The sequence below is a fragment of the Aegilops tauschii genome, chromosome 2 (genome assembly GCF_002575655.3).
Source record: "Aegilops tauschii subsp. strangulata cultivar AL8/78 chromosome 2, Aet v6.0, whole genome shotgun sequence".
NCBI classification, from domain to species: domain Eukaryota; kingdom Viridiplantae; phylum Streptophyta; class Magnoliopsida; order Poales; family Poaceae; genus Aegilops; species Aegilops tauschii.
The window spans coordinates 310615452-310635389 of record NC_053036.3 but is presented as its reverse complement, the minus strand read 5'-3'; the positions used below and the strand labels follow the sequence as shown (position 1 = coordinate 310635389).

Here is a 19938-nt window from a genome sequence, read left to right as displayed (position 1 = left end):
AGGCCATATGATCTACTTTCTGGTGCCGGTCCCTTCACAAAGATAGCCCCTTCTTGCTCTTATTCTTATTCTTATTCGGTGGAATACAAGAGTTCTGAAGCTCCTTTCTTTCAAGTAAAAGTTGCCTATCTTTCTTGGTTCGGAATCCAATCCAGTTGAAAACAAACAATTGCCCGATGGCAAAGTCAGATGAAAGGCAAGGAGTGTAAACCACGTACGAGCGTGGCGCAGAAAGCGAAATGTTTTGCAGCGAGTCAAGCGTAATACAATCAAAAGGAAATGGGGTCGATGCTAAAACTCAAACAGTTCCCCAGAGGGGGCCCCGGGTTGAAAGAGCAAGCTACATTCTTTCATAGAAGACAGAAAATAAGAGGGCTGATGCTTTCTTACTTCATCTTAATATAGGGATTATAGCATTGGAATTATGGAATTTGAATGGATTGAGTACATCAAGATGAAGAAATTAACGTAATAAGCGATATTCTCAAAAGATTCGGTCATGCCAGAAACCTCAGTGTGCATGGCACTAAAAAAGGGTACAAAGAACCTGAGATGCAAGTAATGGCTGAATAGCCGGGGAAACACTAAATAAAGACAAGTGTCATCCGGACTTACTTGATTGATTGAATCGAGAGATGGAAATGCCATTGAGAGATTAGAAGGGATAGAGAAAACGTCAGATAGAGGTCGTGCTTCTGCTCAGTCCAAAAGAACAATCTGAGTGAGGATAAGGTGGTTTATGTTAGGGTCCGAGAAAGCAACTTGACATGCCAATCCTAACAAGAATTCCACTCTTTCTGGTCATGTCAGAAACCACCTCTTGGAAAGCAGATCGAAAGCCAATCGTTTTAGAAGATGATGACCCTCTTGTGCTCCTACGTTCCTTGTAGCTGGTGGATGAAGAATAGGAGAGAGCTTGCTTGAGTAGAAGATAACCCGCGAGAAGGATGTTTTGTTGCGCTTTCTGATACAAAAGGAAAAGGCGTCACGACCGAAGATAAGGAAAGATCCCAGCTTTTCATTGCTCTGTCGCGCCACCCCTCCTCCCAGAGCCGGTTCTTATCCATAGATTTTTCAGCTAAAAGATACGGTATATATATCAATGAAAGCTGGTGCCTTTGGTTCTTGGTACGGCTGGTACTTTTTCTCATTTATCGGTCTAGTTGGAAAAATTTCCCCTCAAAGATCAAGTTTTTCTTATATATTATGCTGCGCCCTTGCCCTTAACCTTCCTTTCTCTTCTATAAAAAGGCTGGACGTCAAATGTAACTGATGCTTATATTCTAAATATGACAAGCAAGAAACCTACTATTGCCGTAAACAAAAACCCAAACATTAGTAACTAACAGAGCTTTCCTATTCTAACTATTTCCCTATAAACCATGATTGATATACCAATCAAAAAAGACTTCTGAAACTAAAATATTCTATTGATTTATGCCCGTGCTTCTTCTTCTGTTTTTGTACGCAGAAGGATGTCTAGGAGGAACAGATCACTGAGGTTAAGCATGAGAAGGTGAAAAGTGAAGATAGAGAATAGATGCCATGAACAAGTGTATCAATTCAAGAGTTAAGGAATACTATTGGGAAGATTGGGCATCGGGTTCATCTTGTTATTGACCATCCCTTTTCAACACATATTTTTTAGTATACGTCTTTTTTAGTTGCTTAAAGATTTCAGATATTGCTTTTTCTGTTATAGGAAGTGTTGCGTTCCCCTTTAGGGTGTTTGTCAGTGGCGTCACCCGATAGGGTGTGTGCCCGGAAGAGAGAAGGAAAACATGTTCGTTGGGTGATCCCTTGCTCTCACGTTCGAGTGTTTGCTCATCGTTTAGGCCGGTGAGTTACAATTTTGCTCATTGCAGCCGCCTCCGGGGTTCTTCGCACCTGGGTAGTACCAGGACCCTTGTGCCCCGGACTGCACTGCCCGCCCTATGACCCAAAACTCAAAATGAGCCTTGCGGCGAGACGCGGACATTCCTCATGCTGCGGTTCTCTCCGGTCCGTTCCCGGGTTGGGTTAGGGGAAGATCCGAGCAATTGCCTTCGCGGATCCAACCGTGCTCACAAGGCGCACAATAAGAATAAGACCAATAGAGACTTCATAAGGGACCATTTGAGCTGCAGATCGTAATGCTCCTAGAAAGGCATATTTCGAATATAGAGGACGTTCCCAACAATCCACAAGAATATCATACCCAACTATGAACCGTACGAGCACATCCTCTGTCACCCCCACCGCGCTTACGGCTCTATACCCCAACCCAACTTGCTCTGGCCCTGGGTCCTCCCGCATCTCTTCCTCGGAAGCGGACCATGGAAGCTGGGGAGTATCCGCTTGGGACTGATAGAAAACAACATATCTTTTCCCTCCTGACCCCTATAAAAATCTAGTGGAAGTCCGGTCGCGTCAGAGACATCTTTATCTGATTTTGAGGCTTCGTCGTCCGGATCCTCCAAAATTATGTTAGGATCGGCTGGCTCATCCTCATCATCCGAAAAGAAAACAGAGACAAAACAGATTTGTTTCAATGACATATCTAATCAGACTGAAATTGATGTCGAAGACACGATCATTCACATCAATTGAAGCAGGCAGGAAGGGCGCGGAAGCTACCGTTTAACGAATGCATTGCAAGCAAGGTAGCTTGCTTACTCTCCATCTAGCGTGCGTTGGCGGCAAGGAAGGAGGCATTGGAAAGACTAGACCATACACATTAATTAGTACAAGAAAGAGGCATTCGGGAAGCGACTAGTCGCTTCTGGCGAAGCTTAACAAAGGCCGACTACTACATAGAGACAACTACTACCAGTCATGAGCGATAGTGAAGCCGTCAGAGGCAGAAGCTGTCGCTTGACGGACGAAGCCGAGCCGATACGATAGGCGGGCGAAGTGAGCGAGACCAAGACGGGCCAGACGTGGAGTGGCGAAGGGGGCCTACTATACGTATACGTGATTAGTAAGCGGTTCAAGACATCGAACGAAAAATCAAGTGAACTAATGAACAGTGTGATTGATCAGACAAGTACCAAGGAGCAAGAAAACATATGCGCTTTAGCAAGGGATGAGCGCGAAATCCGTTGCTTGTTCTTTCGGTAGCCTTCTTTCATTTCCGAATTTGCTTGCGAGCAGTCCTTGCATTAGTATGAGTTCATTGACCGCGTAAGGGCGATCCATCTTGATGACGAATTCCACGATAACGAGAAATAGAAATTAATCGTTCGATGTCTGCTCGTTCTCCCCTCTTCAATTCCCAATGAACAACATGATCTTGAGCTATCATTTGTTCAATTTGGTCGATCCGATACTTAGTTAACTCATTCATCTTGATGTTCCTACTGATACCTAATCGATAACGAAGCTGAATGGCTTTTTTGGTCCAATTCCATCCATTTTTGTTGAGGCAATTCTGACTTGTTCATCGGGAAGTGATCTAGCTCCTGAGATATATGACATTCTTTATCCTTATCTTTTCCTGGTCTTCTCGGCTGGAATCTACAATCTACACCTCTCGAAACACAAACGCAATATCTTGAGTACCCGGAACCATGTTCAGTGCTGCAAAAGCGCAGCTGTAGCCCCCTAGAATCTTCGGCTCCTCGTTTTTATTCAATTATGAAATGACTCATTTTGATGGAGATTTGTAGCATCATTCAAGTAAATACAAATTGAGATCGTAGAAACATGAGCTTGTGATATAGCTACACCTAATTCCAAACCGGTTAATGCTAGAACTATAAATAAGGGACCAAGATCTCCTATGAAATAGAAAATATTATTCAGAAATAGCATAGTCCAAGCAAACCCACTTAAAATCTTTACTAAACTATGACCGACCATCATATTAGCAAATAAACGTATTCCTAAGCTTAATGCACGAAAACAATAAGAGATTAGCTCAAGGAGTACTAAGAAAGGTGCTAACGGCGGGACTCCCGCAGGTAATAAGAAGCTAAAAAAATGAAGCCCATGTCTTTGAAATCCAACGATCGTAATGCCTATAAAAATGGAAAAATGAAAGAGCCAAAGTAATGAGAAAATGACTTGTCACTGTGAAGCTAAAGGGTATCATACCCTGGGGATTACGAAATAACGAAAAAGTAAAAGTGACCGAGATGCGAGGGAAAAACTTTTGTTTCACATTTCCGGAAAGACCACCTATTTGTTCGTTTACCAGGTTCAGCACGAAATCATAAATAAGCTCGACCAAGGATTGCCATGCATTTGGCACTGACTTTCCACCTCCCTTATTCGTAACAACAAAAAACAGAAAAACGACCAAAACGACAGTGAGCAGCATATACAAGACTGCATTTGTAAATGTAAAATAAAAGTGGCCCACATGAAGATCAATTATTGGGTAAATGGCAAATTGATCCAATGGGTTTTCCAAAAAAGCTGATTCGGAGCACTTATAGCGCTACCCGGCGGGGAGTCTTCGGCCCTCCATATTTCGTGATAAAAATTAACAAAGCCCGTGTTCCAAGTGAAGCTTTCGCGCCCCTTGAAATGTAAATCTACGAAAGTATCCCTTAGACTCGAGGCAGGATCCTCGCCCACAAACTGGTTACAAAACCAGGTAACATCGTATGCAGGTGGCAAAACCATTTTTGCCTGCCGCATGTATGATTCTACCATTTTTGTGATTTCAAAAAGCAAAGCCTGTTGATTTGCGGGCGCAATTCCATATATTTTGAAAAGGAGGTTCCTTTCTTTCAAGGTAGGTGCCTCCACCCCTTCCAAAAGCCGGTTCACAAGCTGCAAATCCAACTCCGGACGGGAAAAATCGAAAATAAAAGAATGGACGTGCGAGACGCTTTGTACTGTTTGTGTTATTAAATCGAATTTGTTCTTCTCCAGGTAACTCAATCTTTTTCAGCTCTCCTCGCTCACTTTTGAAAGGAAAGGAGACTGATCTTGACGTCGGCGTTGGTTTTTCCAACGAAACGAATCAGTTTTGGATTGAGATTTCACATAAGCATTGCACAATGATCCACATTAGGCGGGGAGCAGCAATGATACCGCTGCCCGGGAATAAGTACCTATCCCTCTACTACTTACGATCGAAAAGAGAAGAGAAGCTGGTGTTGACAAATGAGAAGTGGGCTATATCCCCGGGGACTTTTTAAAAGCAGCTGAAAGGAAATGCTGCTTCCTTTCTATACGCTAATTCTGGCTTTGAAGAGATGTTCCAGACAAGGCATTCTTAAGTCCCACCTCACCTATATCCAACTTGAGGTATTCCATTGTTTCTAGTATAATAAGCAGGTTTAAGCCATGGAAGACATGAGTCACTAAAGTGATGTTAACTAGATCGCGAAAGATGTGCCAAAGAGGTTTTCCAGCACATGGAATAGCACTCACAGGGGCATCCTGTCAGTCGTCGCCGACAAGTCGTAAGAGTTATAAGCCGATCTATTGACAATATAGTTTAATGGGGCCATCTGAAGGAAAGTTCCACCCGACGATAGCTTGGCTAGATCTTCACGATAAATTTACTTACTCGCATCAAACAAAACCCTTTGATTAATTGCCAATAGCGTCTTCTCTTGGCTTCCCCTCAACTGTTTGAACCAGACGTCCACCCCGAAATGAAATAGGTCTTGTGTCGGCCCCTCAGTTCTCGGCCGAAGTAGAGCGAACGTGTTTCCGCACGCGTCCAAATTCTTATTCATATACAACCCATTTCTGGTGTCTAACGCATACCTAACCCGAGATGGCCAGAGACAACAAAGAGGGGAGTTTTGCTCGCCTCAGCTATGGATAAATCCAAGCATTGAAGCAAACACACTCAGCTATAACACCCAGTTATAGGTTTTGGGAAAAGTCCTACCGATGTAATTATAGACAGCATAATTTGGCCTTCCTGGTAGGGACCCATGTTATTCCCTGACCAACGCTTCTTCCTTCTCTTTCCGTCCTTTGTAATACCCAACGCACAAACAAGGACAACTTTCTTAATGATTGATATTCATGAACGCTTCCTTCTCAGGCTTGTGTTAGTTAAAGACCCCTAGCCCACCGATAAGCCTGCTTGCTACTATCACTTTCGTCTTCGAAGTCTCCATTCCCAATATCTTTATTGTGTGGGTGTGAAGTTCCCAGGAGATACATAGGGTAAGATCTATGACTAGGCAGCTGCATCGAGTTTCTCTTCTTCCACTATCGGATCGGGTGTTTTCTCCGTTCGGTCGACTTGGCCAGCCCGGAAGTAATAGAAGTGAACGGGAACCTTGCGCATGCAGCGCTAACAGCTTTCGACTCGAGTACAGTAGGAATAGTTTCCTTAACCTGAGTGACCAAAGGAAGAACGCTCTTGATACATTCCATTCGGAAGATCGCATTGAGTAGGTGGCTCCAGCCTGCCAGGAGCCCATCTTGAATAGTAAGTTCGGATTGCTAAGATAGGAGCAAAGCCGAACGTAAGCATCGGTACGGATCGACTGGCCCGCCCACCATCACCACCGGAACTTTCACCTCTCGGCTCAGAGAGTTTATCGCATCCATATCTTCTTGGGGCTTTCTGGTATCTTTTATAGATTCCTTGAGATGGAGGCACTAGTGTGACTTTAGGTGACCTAAGTTACTTAAGATGACTTTCGGAGTAGTTCTGCTCGAGCTGCGGGTAACTCATTTTCCGGATGGTGCTTCTCAATAGAAGGATCGATACGGGTAGGACCACTAACCAACAGGAAAGCATCTCCAGATCCGATATGAGAACTTGCTTCTCTATACGAAATTCATTAAATGAAAAGGTAACTGTATGCGCTCTATGCGCTTTGTCTTCATCACCATTATATCCTTTTTATCTCTTGTGGAACGACTTGGGAAAGTTGCCCAGAAAGAAAATAAAACTCCCGTATTCACCCTTTCTTGCTTGCCCCTAACCAGAATAAAGGTCACAATGAAACTTTGATAAATTGGACTCTGCTAAGACCCGCTTGATATGAGTAGATTGCCCTGAGTATTTTACTTTGACAAGACAAAATCACTTGTGTTTTTTAGCTATATGAGAAAGAGCTGGCGTGTACCCGAACCCCCCTCCTGGTAGCAAAACAAATCAATACCTCGATTCGTATCTACTCACCGGGCGGAAAAAACATAACATAGCATTTCTCATAAATAGACTGTTTTCGTTGAAACGATCATTTCCAAGTTCAAGATGTTGTTTCCCTGTGAAGAATTCCGCTAGCTTGGCCTGTTGGTACCAAAATACTACCTATGCTGATAGCTAGCACTCGATAAGCCATCTAGCTTCTCTCCGCTACGGTGACGGCTTATAACACGTCGATCCAGCTTTCTTCCTGGCGCAGTAGTGGAAGGTCCATTGGGCGTAGAGAGAGTACCATGTGATCAGTCTGTAATGCTTATTGGAAAGTGCTCTCTATCGTCCGGGTCGTGAAAAACACATGTTCTGACTTCTCTTCTGAGAAAATGGGGTGGATCATCTTCAAAAGCAACTGTGCAAGCAAAAGCCGCCTCACAAGCGCATACCTTTCTCCCTTGGAGCAGAAGTCGTCGTACTCCACTTCAAGATGCTCCTTGGTGGTCGCTCTCCGAAGCAACGTCGCTTGAATATGAGACACATCACTCCTCAAGCATGTTTCGAGCAAGCATGACAACACTAGCTTCTACGACTCCGAGTTAAAGAGCGAGTATTCTCCAAGGCGACATTGTCCTCAAAAAGGTCGTGTATCCACAGTCCCAAAGCAAGCTCCGCCTAAAATGGGAAGTGTTGCATCGTGTCACAGTCTTAGGATCCAGAGCTCACCACCTGTCCTCCATGGAAGGTTCCTCCTGCAGCTTCTGATTGTACAAGCAAGGCACGCACAAAGTCCAACTATGTATGATTACAGGGCATCAACCCCACTGATCATCCCACGGGCGAATCGTTGTTTAAGCACGAAAATGGAATAAAAAAGTAAGTTCTGATATCGTAGTGCTCGCGCGCCTACGTGTACTACTAACAGATTCAAGAACCGGTTCTCCCTCCGAGAGTAAGTCACTCCAGTGGAATCAGCAGATACCGGGTCCTAGTTCCCTAAGTGGTTACCCGCTTGTGTTCCTTTATATGACCACTAGAGCCGGTAGAGGATCAAACGGAGGTAGAACTTAGCAATCCAGCCTACTCACCCGACTCGGTTCACCCGTATGCGAGGTTTGGGTCTCCTACGAGACGGTAGGTAGGCAATCTCCTACTATGCGTTTTTCATCCCACTCCCTCTATCAACATAAGTAAATGTGCATAAAAGAAATACAACTGCTCAGTCAAATCTCTATGCGCCAATACATGGAAAGATCAAAGCCTCGCGGGACACGTAAAGAGACCTACCTACCACCCTTGTGCGTGCGAACCTGACAAGAGATGCTGATGCCAGCTACACCGCGCTTTCTTTCCGACCGACTTGACGTTCCGAGGAGAAGAAGGAAAGTCAAGGTAATCGTGCTGCTATTGTTATGCTTATTACTAGGTAGAGTGTCATTTCTTGTGCTCAGCCACAAAGGCAGATATACGGTTAAGTAGGCATCTTCCCCTTCCTTTCGTATAGCGATAACACTTTCTCTTGCTTAGCGCTCCACCTCAAGCGAAACCTATGCTATGAACTAAGGCAATAGATCCAGAATAGGGATATTCATCAAAGAAGAGAAGGTGTGTATGAATCATTAAACCATATGCACAAAGAAAGCCCTCATCTATCCCTGAAGCCCCCTAGATAGGCGGTATGGGGGTGGATGTTAAGAAGAAATGTTATCCCTTGCTTGGTTTCTGGATCTACTGCCGTATCTCCACTTCAGCCGCAAGCGAACGATGTGATGTCCATTAGCAACAAGAAATAGAAATCAATATTCTATTAAACCTACTAATCAGGTTCCTATCGGTGGGTAAAGCGAGTTCAACGATTGGGGTCTGGTCGCCAGCATCCGGTTAAGTTCTGGTTCCGAGGAAGCGAGTAGGTTCACTGGTTCGTAACAAACAAGCAACTCCTTTTGAGCAACTCAAATTCCTAGAAATCGAGCGAGTAACTATCTTCACGATTAGTAAGCGATCTGGCTTTTGGGATTCGAACCCACGTGTGAACCAATGTCTCGAGCGGTGTCGTCACCTTGAAAATGACAAGCAACGGACTTCGACCTAGTGTAGTGCGCTCAGCTCAATAGCTGAACAAAGGTGGGAATCTTCCTTCGAAGCATCTTTTGACTTCCCAACTCCTTCACTCGGAGCAGAGAGAACCTGAGAGAAAGAACTTACGCTGGTGATGTATTTATAGAGCTACCTACGTCCGGCTCTTTGAACTCTATAGCACAAGGCGAAGTAACTGGTAGTGCCTTACCTTCTCTGTAACATTCCGTTTCTATGAGCTTAAGTTCCTGATCACCACCTATTTCTAGAGCGAGTAAGAGACGACGAGAGCTACGAATCTATATCGTCTATAGTTTTTTCTTCACTGCCTGTGTCAGACCCGCGTAAATGATCTGATGAGGGTGTGTTGAAAAACACTGTGGATAAGATAGTCCTATGCGTCTAATTCTTTCTTATTTTGGTTTTCGTATCACTGCTTCCGTTTTCTTTCAAGTCCTAGGCTTCGCCCTTTGTTTGGCTTCGATTCCGGAAGTACCCATTGTTTAAACAAACCCACCTTGTTTGTTTTTAGCAAGGGATGCTGAGTCAAGTTAGGTGTCCTACGCTAGGCGCAATCCTCGTTTCAGTACTACACTAGTGGTATGACCTTCGAAAGGCGGAGAAAGTGGGGTTCAGGGCTTTAGGGCATACAATGGGTTATGGGGTCCATGGTACACGAATGCGCTAACCAGCGAGAAAACGCCTAGCGCTTAACTCGTCCGGTGTGGGTCTATTTCTCCCTTCGGGTCCTGTACACCTGTAAAAAGGAAAGGAGTCGTCAGGGCTTGGTTTGCTTTAATACCGCTAGCCCTTTCTCAATCTGTCTTCTTTGGAAAAAAGTGCATTTGACTAAGATCCGATGGCTTTGAATCCGCTAGACCCCAACCAAAGCATAGAGATGGATTCCTAGCATGAGGTGGATTAGAGGGCGTCCTAGCCGTAAACGATAGATACTATGGGTACTCACTGCTGCGCGAGGAAATGAAACCCTAGTCATGATGAAAGACACAAGTTATATATAACAATAATATCTATAAAGAGAAAGTATGCAATCCTTACGTCGAGCTTCCTTCGGTAATGTTGCAAAGGAAAGGAGATAAGTTGATTCTCTTTATAAAGCTAAGTAAGGCTAAAGCTCTGTTTCCATTCCTGTTTATAAAAAAGAATGCTAGCACGACTTTCAAATAGCCAGAAAGGAGTGTAGGATTGATTCCTCACATGATACGCGTTTCCATCTAATCTAGTTGGGATTTACGTTCCTGCTAGGTGAGATATTTATTTTTAGACAGCTGGAGGTACGAATTACCCGATTGTGAACGCTTCTTACTCGCAGGAATAATCCCATTGTGTCCACGTATCCACACGATTGGTTTCTGAACCAGAAGTTCATTCATTTTTGATCGATAAACATGGCGCAGGTGTCAGATTGGAGTGATTATTGATACGTGGTATGAGCGAACAGAATGATTGGGGTTTGGGGTAGTAACACCAAAAGAAGTGTTAGTTGTTGTCTCGGATAGAGAAGCAGTGGCATCTTTAGCGGTCAATGCCCACGAAGGAAGGTCTTTTCTCACTCATTATTTAGATTAGTTAGCCGTGTGCACCTCTTCTTTTTTCCTTTCAAAATAGAAGATGGGGTTGTACCTGTCATCTCTTGATACCAGTATTCTAGCTTATGGTTCCTTTGTCGGTTTCCCCTGACCATACATATCTACTTCGGCGTGTAAAGAAGCTGCTCCGCTGATTACCCACCAACAGATGCTTTTAGCGCTCCTACCTTTTCCCTGGGATGAGTCTCCAAAGCGGGTCACTAATAGCTTCGGTGTGCAAGAAACTATGGCCACACCCTTTCCTACTCTAAAGCCGCTGCCCGGGAATAAGTACCTATCCCTCTACTACTTACGATGTTTTTCGTTCTATTGAAATCCTGCGTCGAGCCGATGTTTCATTGATCGATACCGGGCACATCCATCACATCAACTATTTCACTTTTCATACGCATTTATTGACGGACCGGTAAACTAGACCCGAAAAACTCCTTTTTTTAAAACGAAAGACCCATCACAAAATTATGGCGCAACGCTATGACGAGCGTTCTCACAGGCCGGCACCTCGATGCATCCGTCTCAAGAGTTGTACACCTTACATGTGCTTCACGCCACAATCTCTCACTTTCTACTCCTCCATCTGTCTCCATCATATAATTGATCTCACCTCTCATGTCTGAGTGAAAAAACCATATTTGTTAGTATATATCAAGGCCGAGAGGACACGTTCCTCTCATGTCGAGATTAGTATTAGGGACCCTTAGTATTATTAACCGGTTACTATACGTACATGCAGTGAGACAATCAATCTATGCTCTCATTCACATTTCATTCTAGCACTGACGACTCCAGCCCTATCTATCCCTAGAAGCAAATGGACCCTAGAAGCAAATGGAGTAAGTCCGATGGAACACTCGTATTGGAAAAGATAATTATACTTATAGGCATGGATGAAAAAAAAACTTAGAAACTAGTTCAAATCGAACTCAAAAGCAACTAGGCAATCCAACTTCCATTGAAGCAGCTTCCCTGGAACTAGCAGCCATTGTATTGGTTGGTGCCGTTTCTTCTCTTGGAGGAAGGGCAATAGATTAAGATTAGGCGGTAAGCGAAGGAACTGTAGGGCTTAGGGCTGCGGGTGAGCGCAACTTCAATAGGTCGAGGGGAGGAAGAGAAGAAAAAGCAGCTATTTCACCTGGTGTCGTAATAACCACTGTTTTCGGGTTTGAAGGCATAAGCGCAGCAGAGATCTTCTTTCATTTAAGAAGAAGCCACCGTAAAGAAGAGGAAACAAGGCGTTTAAGGGACACCGACTCCCATTATTTTCTCCAGGCCTGCTTTGGCTAAATCGACGGAGGCTTAGCTTATTATGTTTCGGGCGTTTAGCTAGCTTAGAGAATAAATAAATCTATCTCTAAAGGGGGAGCGGTATGACTATTTTAGGTTAGAGGAAGGTTGAAGAGAGAATAACTAAAATAGCCAGTTGGGTAGGCAAGTGCGGGTGGCTGTGGTCAAAGTGAATATGTCTTGTTTCGGTTAGCGGTTTTGGCTCTCCGGCACCGAAGTAAACTCTTTCTATTGCGGGGCCTATGGAGTTTGGGGATGAGTGCTGACACTTTACTGTGCAACATTCCTGTTTCTTTCATTCCCCTTACTAGATCAAAGAGGGCATATGTGGGGTTTGAAGATGCCTGGACCTTACCACCTTATTCTAATAGCCCGCATCAATGCCTCTGCCCAGAACATAGGAGCCCGCTGGGTTCAAGATCTCATATCAATTTTCAACTGCTGGGAAAGAATTGGGGTGCGGCAGGAAGATATGGAATTCTCAATAAAAGTATAAACAGGTCTTCCCCACTGCTGCATAGAATCTGAGCTGGGTGGAATTGAAGTTCGGTTTCGATCAAGACAACCCTGCCTACTTACCTTAAAAAACGACTAATGATCAACCGATCACAGAGGTCCTTTTCCAGCAACTTCAAATCAGAAAGCCCCGACTCCCATAAAGAAGGCTTGCAGATCTTTCTTTTTATTACGATGACGATATGGACCTCATTACTGTCTCATTTTCTTATATTTATATAAGTTCTTTTTTCTGGATTCGACATAATAAGAACAGAATCACGCTCTGTAGGATTTGAACCTACGACATTGGGTTTTGGAGACACACGTTCTACCGAACTGAACTAAGAGCGCTTTCCGGGAGATAAAGCAGTAAAGAAAAGGATGATTTTTGTACCGCATGCATATAGAAAAATGAAACTCTGAATTTTGTCCAATTTGAATCGATCTCAATTGATCCCTCGTTACTGCCCATAGGAGAAGTAATAGGTAGGGATGATAGGATTTGAACCCCTGCCTTGTTTTCCACATCATAATTTATTCCTCCATCTATATACAACTTTCTTGTAATTTCTTCTTTTTGGTTTCATATAATAAATGATATACATCTGAAACCCAACCTAACGTATAAAGAATGAATATTTATCGGTAATGCTCAGGAAGAAAGAAGGGGTCATCTTTTTGATTTTTATTCCACCCTCATGTACCCTTCTTTGCATTTTTTCTAAAGCCTGTTCAACCTCATATCACCTAGAACAAGTCATGGACTTCTTCAATGAAAGAAAGTCTCATGGAAACGTTTTCAACGAAATAAGAACCATAGAAAATAGATATCTTGATCTTTTTATTTAGGAAAACGGATTTTTTCGCAGTTTTATCTTTTATCCTAAAGATATGCAGAACGAGTGTATTATGAAATGTTCGTTGTCTAGCTTTGCATACATCGCTACTTAATCGTTTAGTGGTTATCGATGAAATTACTTCACCATAGAGAAAATATTATGGAAGTTTATATATATATATATATATATATATTATTGGTTGCTTTTGTTTATGTCCAATTGGAAAAGTTGATCTTCGAAATTCATATGTTTAGCCTAAAGTACATAACTTGTGTTCCTCCCTAGTTCTTGCAAAGCCACCTAATCAAGCCTCACCTCATTTGTAGTTATAACATGTTCAGCTGAAAGCAAACTCCAAATAAAATTGGTTTACTATTAGTAACACATATACTTTTTTACCTTAGCTCTCTCTTTATTGTTCATTGAGCAGTTCAAATGCTTTGATTGCTTATCAGATAAGAGGTAACAATATTCTTCATTCGTTTATTTTGTTAATTCAAAATTGCATTCAAATCCATTCTTTCTCATAACTTGAGAATATGTACAGCGCAGAACAGAAAAGAAGGCAGATTTGATGAGTTGTAGGGGCGGACCCACTTCCACTGATTTCTTGCGGGAAGGTTCTATAAGGGAAGAAGAATTAGAGCTGTGACCTGGTAACCTTGATTTCTTTCGGAACGTCATTACGAGAGTAGCAAAGAAAGAATAACGTATATAGGAAGGAGCGAGCCGAGCCCCAAGGATAATGAGTTGGTATGCTGGGTGCTTACTTGAGCAAGAAGCCAAGTCATCGATAATCAAAGAAAGGTGTGAGTGAACGAGCCCAACTTTCCGATTCAAATATGAATCCTTTCCACTTTCAACAAATAGAGAAATCTCCGCTAGGCTAGCAGTGGGTAACCAACGTAGTGCCCCATTCGTTCCATGACATCCAATCAGTTCTCCTCCGATTCCAATCCAATCTCCCAATCAGTGAGAAATAGACGGTCGGATGATATCTCAAACGTTGTCCCTACCTACTGAGGAATCAAAAGTGTACGTAGAAAAAGAGAGTGTTGGAAATGCATCGAGGAGAACTTACCTTGTGAGTCACTACTCCGGCACTGGGCAAGAATACTACTAGCGAGGCTTATAGGCGGCTAGTTCTTAAAGAAATCTGTCAGCTATAACCTAGCCTATTGAATTTGGTACGCCCGAAGCTCGAAACTACATAGGTAGCCCTACCTACGACTAGAAAAGTATCGTATTTTTTTCTTTCGGTAAATCTTCCACTCATTCCTTCCATTATGGAATATCATTTGGAGTGTATTTTCCCTCTCCAAAAAGGCTTCGCCCTCACTTCACTGAACTTATTGGAAATGCCTAGGATAGAGTTCATTCACTTGCCCAGCAGCCCTACTCCTCATAGTTGATCTGAATTTCTATCCCTGATTGACTCAATTAGGAAGAGGAAGACTTGATAAAAGATGAAAAGAAAGGATTGATTACCTTTTGAAGTCGAGAAAAGAAAGCAAAGGGCTATTTATGAGTTTATGTAGATGAAGTTTCAGATTCTTGGATGAGCGGAACATCTTTGAGACAAATCATCTCTACCCGGGTACATAGCTTCATCCAAACCATGGATCCACGAATTGTTGACTCGCTCTAGAAAAGAGCTTCGTAGTTGGGAGCTCTGAACCGATGATCGATATTGTTTCCTAGGATGAGAACTATGGTTTACTACTTGACAATAAGAAAGTTGTTTTATCTTTTTTTTTCACTTTTTGAGGTGTTTTGCCTAGTCTGAATTTCCCCTTCTTCTATTTGATCAAGATGGATAGCAAAAAAGCATGAATAGGCCTACTGGGATGGAAGGAGAGAAGGACTGAATGAGAAAAGGAAATACCTCTTTGTTTACCTTGGAATGAATTGCTCAACTACTTAGGTAACGAAACGAAATGTTCATCTATGATCTTTCTTAAAAAAAGATAGGACTGTACGGCAGTTCTTGTTAGTAGATTCGCAGAACAGAAGAAGAAGTTCACTCTGACTTGCGCACTACAAAAAGGCAGCCAACGAATTCGGACGTACTCCGTCTTTCGAGCCTCTGTTTAGCTTCAAAAGATAAGGCGCTAGTGCAACGAACGCTGCTTTGGTGCATCCCACCCCAACTAACTAGTGCTTGACTTGACTTTCCCCCGCGCCCTATCCAATGAATAAGGAGAAGGACGGCCTATCAATGACCGAGCCAGTCTGATCTCCTTTATACTTACCTCAAACAACGAGCGAAGTCGAGATGTTGATGAGAAAGGGGCTTTTCTCAAGGCCAAAGAGTGCTTTGTGAAGGCTACTATGCATCCTTACGAATACAAGAGTGGTTTTTTTTTGTTTTGGGTATAACAGGACTTGAACCTGCGACCATTAGGTTAAAAGCCCAATGCTCTACCAACTGAGCTATACACTCGATTTTACAAGAAGGCTTGGTGCGGAAAACAAAAGAGGGCGGCCTGGCCCCTTTTCTTCTTATCATATCACAAGGGTGCGGCTCTGTATTGTATAGTACTGTGGAGCAAGTTTGGGAGTCCTTTCCACTCATTGAGGATTCTATCTAAAAAAGAAGGTCAATGGGGGAGACTACTTTGAAGTCCGGCCTGAACAAACTACTTCTCCTGCTACCAAAATAGAGAAATAAGGAAATAAGATGGATTCGTCTAATAAAATACCCAATGCATGTAGTTGAAGAATTGTTGGATGAGTTATCTTGTGCTGTTTGGTTTACTAAGCTGGATCTGAGAGCTGGTTACCATCAGATAAGATTACATGAAGCAGACGAATACAAAACGGCATTCAAGACCCACGTCACTATGAATTTTAGGCTATTTGGGCTCACAAATGCACCACCCACCCTCCAGAGTGCTATGAACACAATTCTGGCTGAGCTGACTAGGGTTTGTGTACTTGTTTTTGTTGATGACAGCTTAATCTACATCAAATCCTTGCAAGATCATGTCACCCATTTGCAGCAAGTATTTGACCTTCTGAAGCAGAATCAACTATATGTGAAGTTGAATAAATGTTCATTTGCTCAACCACAGATAGAATACCTGGGTCATGTCATTAGTGGGCAAGGGGTGGCTACAGACTAAAAGAAGATCCTCACAGTGAAAGAGTGGCCTACTTCCAAGTCAAGCATATTAGAGTTTGGGCTTAGCAGGACAGGCGTTTCATTCACAGGAGCTTAGCTCATTTGACTGCTCAAAGACTTAAAACACCAATGCAACACAAAGCTTTCCTTTCCTCAAGCTCATGGGATTACAATATACCATCCAATAAAAGGCTCAGAGAATAGGGCAGCTGATGCACCACTATCTAGATTACATGAGCCAGATGAACTCAATGCCATTACTTCCTGTCAACCACAATGGCTCACTGATATTGTAGCAGGGTACAACAAAGACACATTCACCCAGAATTTACTATCTGAATTGGCAGTCCTGAGCACTCACAAGAATAGCAAATATTCATTGCATAATGGGGTCATTCGATATAGAGGAAGAGTATGGGTTGGTGCAAACTTCTAAATGAAAAAAAACATCTTGCAAGCACTTCATGCCAGTGGTATTGGTGCCCACTCTGGCATTACTGCTACTTATCACCGCATCAAGGCACTATTTGCTTAGATAGGAATCTTTCAATCAGTGGTATCTTTTGTCAACAAGTGTCAAATCTGTCAGCAAGCTAAGGTAGAACATTAAAAACTCCCTGGCCTCTTCGATCCTCTACCCATTCCTGATGAAGCATGGTCCATTATCAGCATTGACTTCATCACTGGATTACCAAAGTCCCATTACTATGATTCAATTCAGGTGGTGCACGAGACAAGCCAAACAAACAGAAACCGAATTAATACCGAAGAACACAAGCTGTGGGCCATAAAGTGGAAACGGTTGCAGGCCAAAGCTGTCCCCCTTTGCCACTAAGACTTGAATCTTTAACCATCGGAATACCCGGTACTCTCTCTACCAAACAGGCAAGATAGTCTTATCTTGAACTCTGTCCCTTCTCTAATGATTGACAGGTTTAGTGCCTGGTAGTAAGGGTATTTTGTGGTCTATTGTCCTCCTAGGAGGTCACTCTGTAGGCTCAGCAAACAATTCACTGAAGCCATTCAAGACCGGTTGTAGGGCAGACAGACCATTGACTTGACATGACCGTAATACATACAGAATAGGAAGGATAAGCTATAAGATAGAGATCCAGATTGTTGTGCTCCGAAATAAAGAAGAATATCATCTTGTCTAATCAAATACGAATACCATCTTATTGATTTAGTCAGCTTGCATCAACACATAAGATGTGATATGAGTAGTGGGAAATAAACTCTTCTTTGATCACTTGAAACATAGTAGAAAGCATCCAAAAAAATGAAATGCTGTTCAAAAGAAGAAGCTACCTGGCCCAACCACTACACCATTTTGCCTAATGTGTGACTACCCATATCAGTTACAACATCTTCCGTTTCCAAGTTTTCAGTGCCTTTTTCTTATAGTATACAAAATAGGATTCTGGATTGCTCTTCATTTCGCTCAATTTATCCCCTTGCTTTTCAACGTATATATATTAACCCGCCTTGTTTACCTATTTCTTCTACAATTCACATGACTCATTGAAACCAACTTTCTCCTTCCTGCATTTTATCTCTACAGCAGTTATCCTGTATAATGATTTCTTTTTGGTCGCTACTCTCCTAACCGACGAGTCAGAGAAGATACGAATGTCCATTCACCCTACCACCCATCTTCCTTCTAGCTTCCTTGATCAACGACGAGTAAAGATCCCGGAAAAGATCCAAGGGAGTACAATACACTTTATATTCACGTCTTGAATAATGAGGGGGGTAAAGAAGAAAGTCCGATTTCTCTCTCCTTTGCAGATATGCCCTTATTCAGCTCTTGAAAGAAAGAGAGATAGAAAGAGAGAATGATCAAACTCAACTAGACGGCAGTTCCTCTTGTTCAAACCTCTCTTGCCGAGTCTTCTCCTCATAGCGAGTTTCGCTCTCGCTTCGCGTGTCCTAAACATAAAAAAAGAAAGAATTGATTGTGAAAGACAAGTGTTTCATTCCCCTCCCTAATCGTTGAAATTCGAACTGTCCGCTAGCTCCTCCTTTGTTTGGATTATAGCCCTTCCTTGGGGATTTACTATCCAAAGTAAATCTTTCCAGTTTCAAATGCTACTATTTCTTCGTGGGCAGAAAGTCCAAAATCTTCCTTTTCCGGTACTCCTTACTCTTTTCTCCCGTCGTCCTACTTTCACTTCTACGGACCTTCTATCCATAATGAGTTCAAGGATTGGTGAATCGATGTGGGAATAGATAAAACGATTGTTGAGTACACAGTATAACCGTGTAGCTCATCCAGAAGATCATCAATGACCGGTATCGGGTATTTCTTTTTTACGGTTTGCGAATTGAGTTGCCTATAATCCATAGGCGCCACGAACCTTCTTTCTTCTTTACAAGAAGAGCCAGTGAGGCATGAACTTGGTTGTAGAGTACCATTCTAGAGTAACTCCTTGATTATGGCTTAAATTTCATCCGGTGGTGTGAATACCTATAAGGCCTTTGATTCACTGGTTGACTATCGTGAGGTGAATCCGATGGTCACATGGTCTTTTAGGATGGAGGGTAGTGGGTTCTAAGAACACATCATAGAAAGAGGACCAAACCTGCTTGAGTCCTCTTCTACATCTTGAGTACTTCCCACTCCAATGGATCTAGTTTTTAGAATAGCTTTGATCTGGCCATGTAGAGCACTCATAGAGGTCCGGCTTCACGTCAGTAATCTACCACACCCATGCTAGAATTCAGTAGAGTCCCCACTCGCCAACCGCGATGCCTTGGTTGAGAGGCCCCACCTACCCACCTTCTCACAGTTTCACTGAGGTAGTACCATCCCCAATTCGCCACTTCTTGTGTTGATGTACTAAGAAATTGGTTGAGGCAATCGACTTCAATCAGAGGAAGCACTTGTGCACATCAACTTAGGATATCCCCTCCGTTCTACACCAGATTATGCACTCACCTCTGGTATAATATAGGAAAGGAGGACGCCCTTTCAGTGCACGCCAAAGCAGCTTTGCCTAGAAGGCTTCGAAATACACTACTAGATCCCTCATTCTCAGTCGGCCTTCACAAAGCGGTTTGCACACCTTGGACCAGCTGGACAGATGTTCCGGCCTTTCTCCTATTAAATGCATCTGCCACCTTATTTTCCATTTTACCCCTAATATTCCGCCTTTGAAAGTCAAAACTCACACTTGCTCATCTTAGCATGTAGCTGATTCCGCAGAAAAAGTGTTAGCTGCAAGTGCTGTTGATGCTCCTTCAGTGTTTTACTGTCAAGAAGTATATCATCAAACCAACACAAATCTTCCGGGCTTGAACACATCATTCATGAGTGCTTGAAACGTTACAGGAGCATTTGTAAGCCCGCATCACATTGAATTCATAGTTACAGGGTTCTGAATGAAGTTTTGGGCTTGTCTTCCTCTCTCATCCTGATCTGATGATAGCCAGATCTTAAGTCAATCTTGCTGTAATATTTAG

General features: G+C 42.9%; 2 non-coding genes and 1 pseudogene across 2 annotated transcripts; all 3 read right to left on the bottom strand.

Moving 5' to 3' along the window:
- Positions 1-3106: 3106 nt before the first annotated feature.
- LOC141040971 (small ribosomal subunit protein uS13m-like) lies at positions 3107-19608 on the bottom strand (annotated as a pseudogene).
- Positions 12791-12864, bottom strand: TRNAW-CCA (transfer RNA tryptophan (anticodon CCA)). The gene has a single exon. It is a non-coding gene; the product is annotated as a tRNA-Trp (tRNA).
- Positions 15723-15795, bottom strand: TRNAK-UUU (transfer RNA lysine (anticodon UUU)). The gene has a single exon. It is a non-coding gene; the product is annotated as a tRNA-Lys (tRNA).
- Positions 19609-19938: the final 330 nt, after the last annotated feature.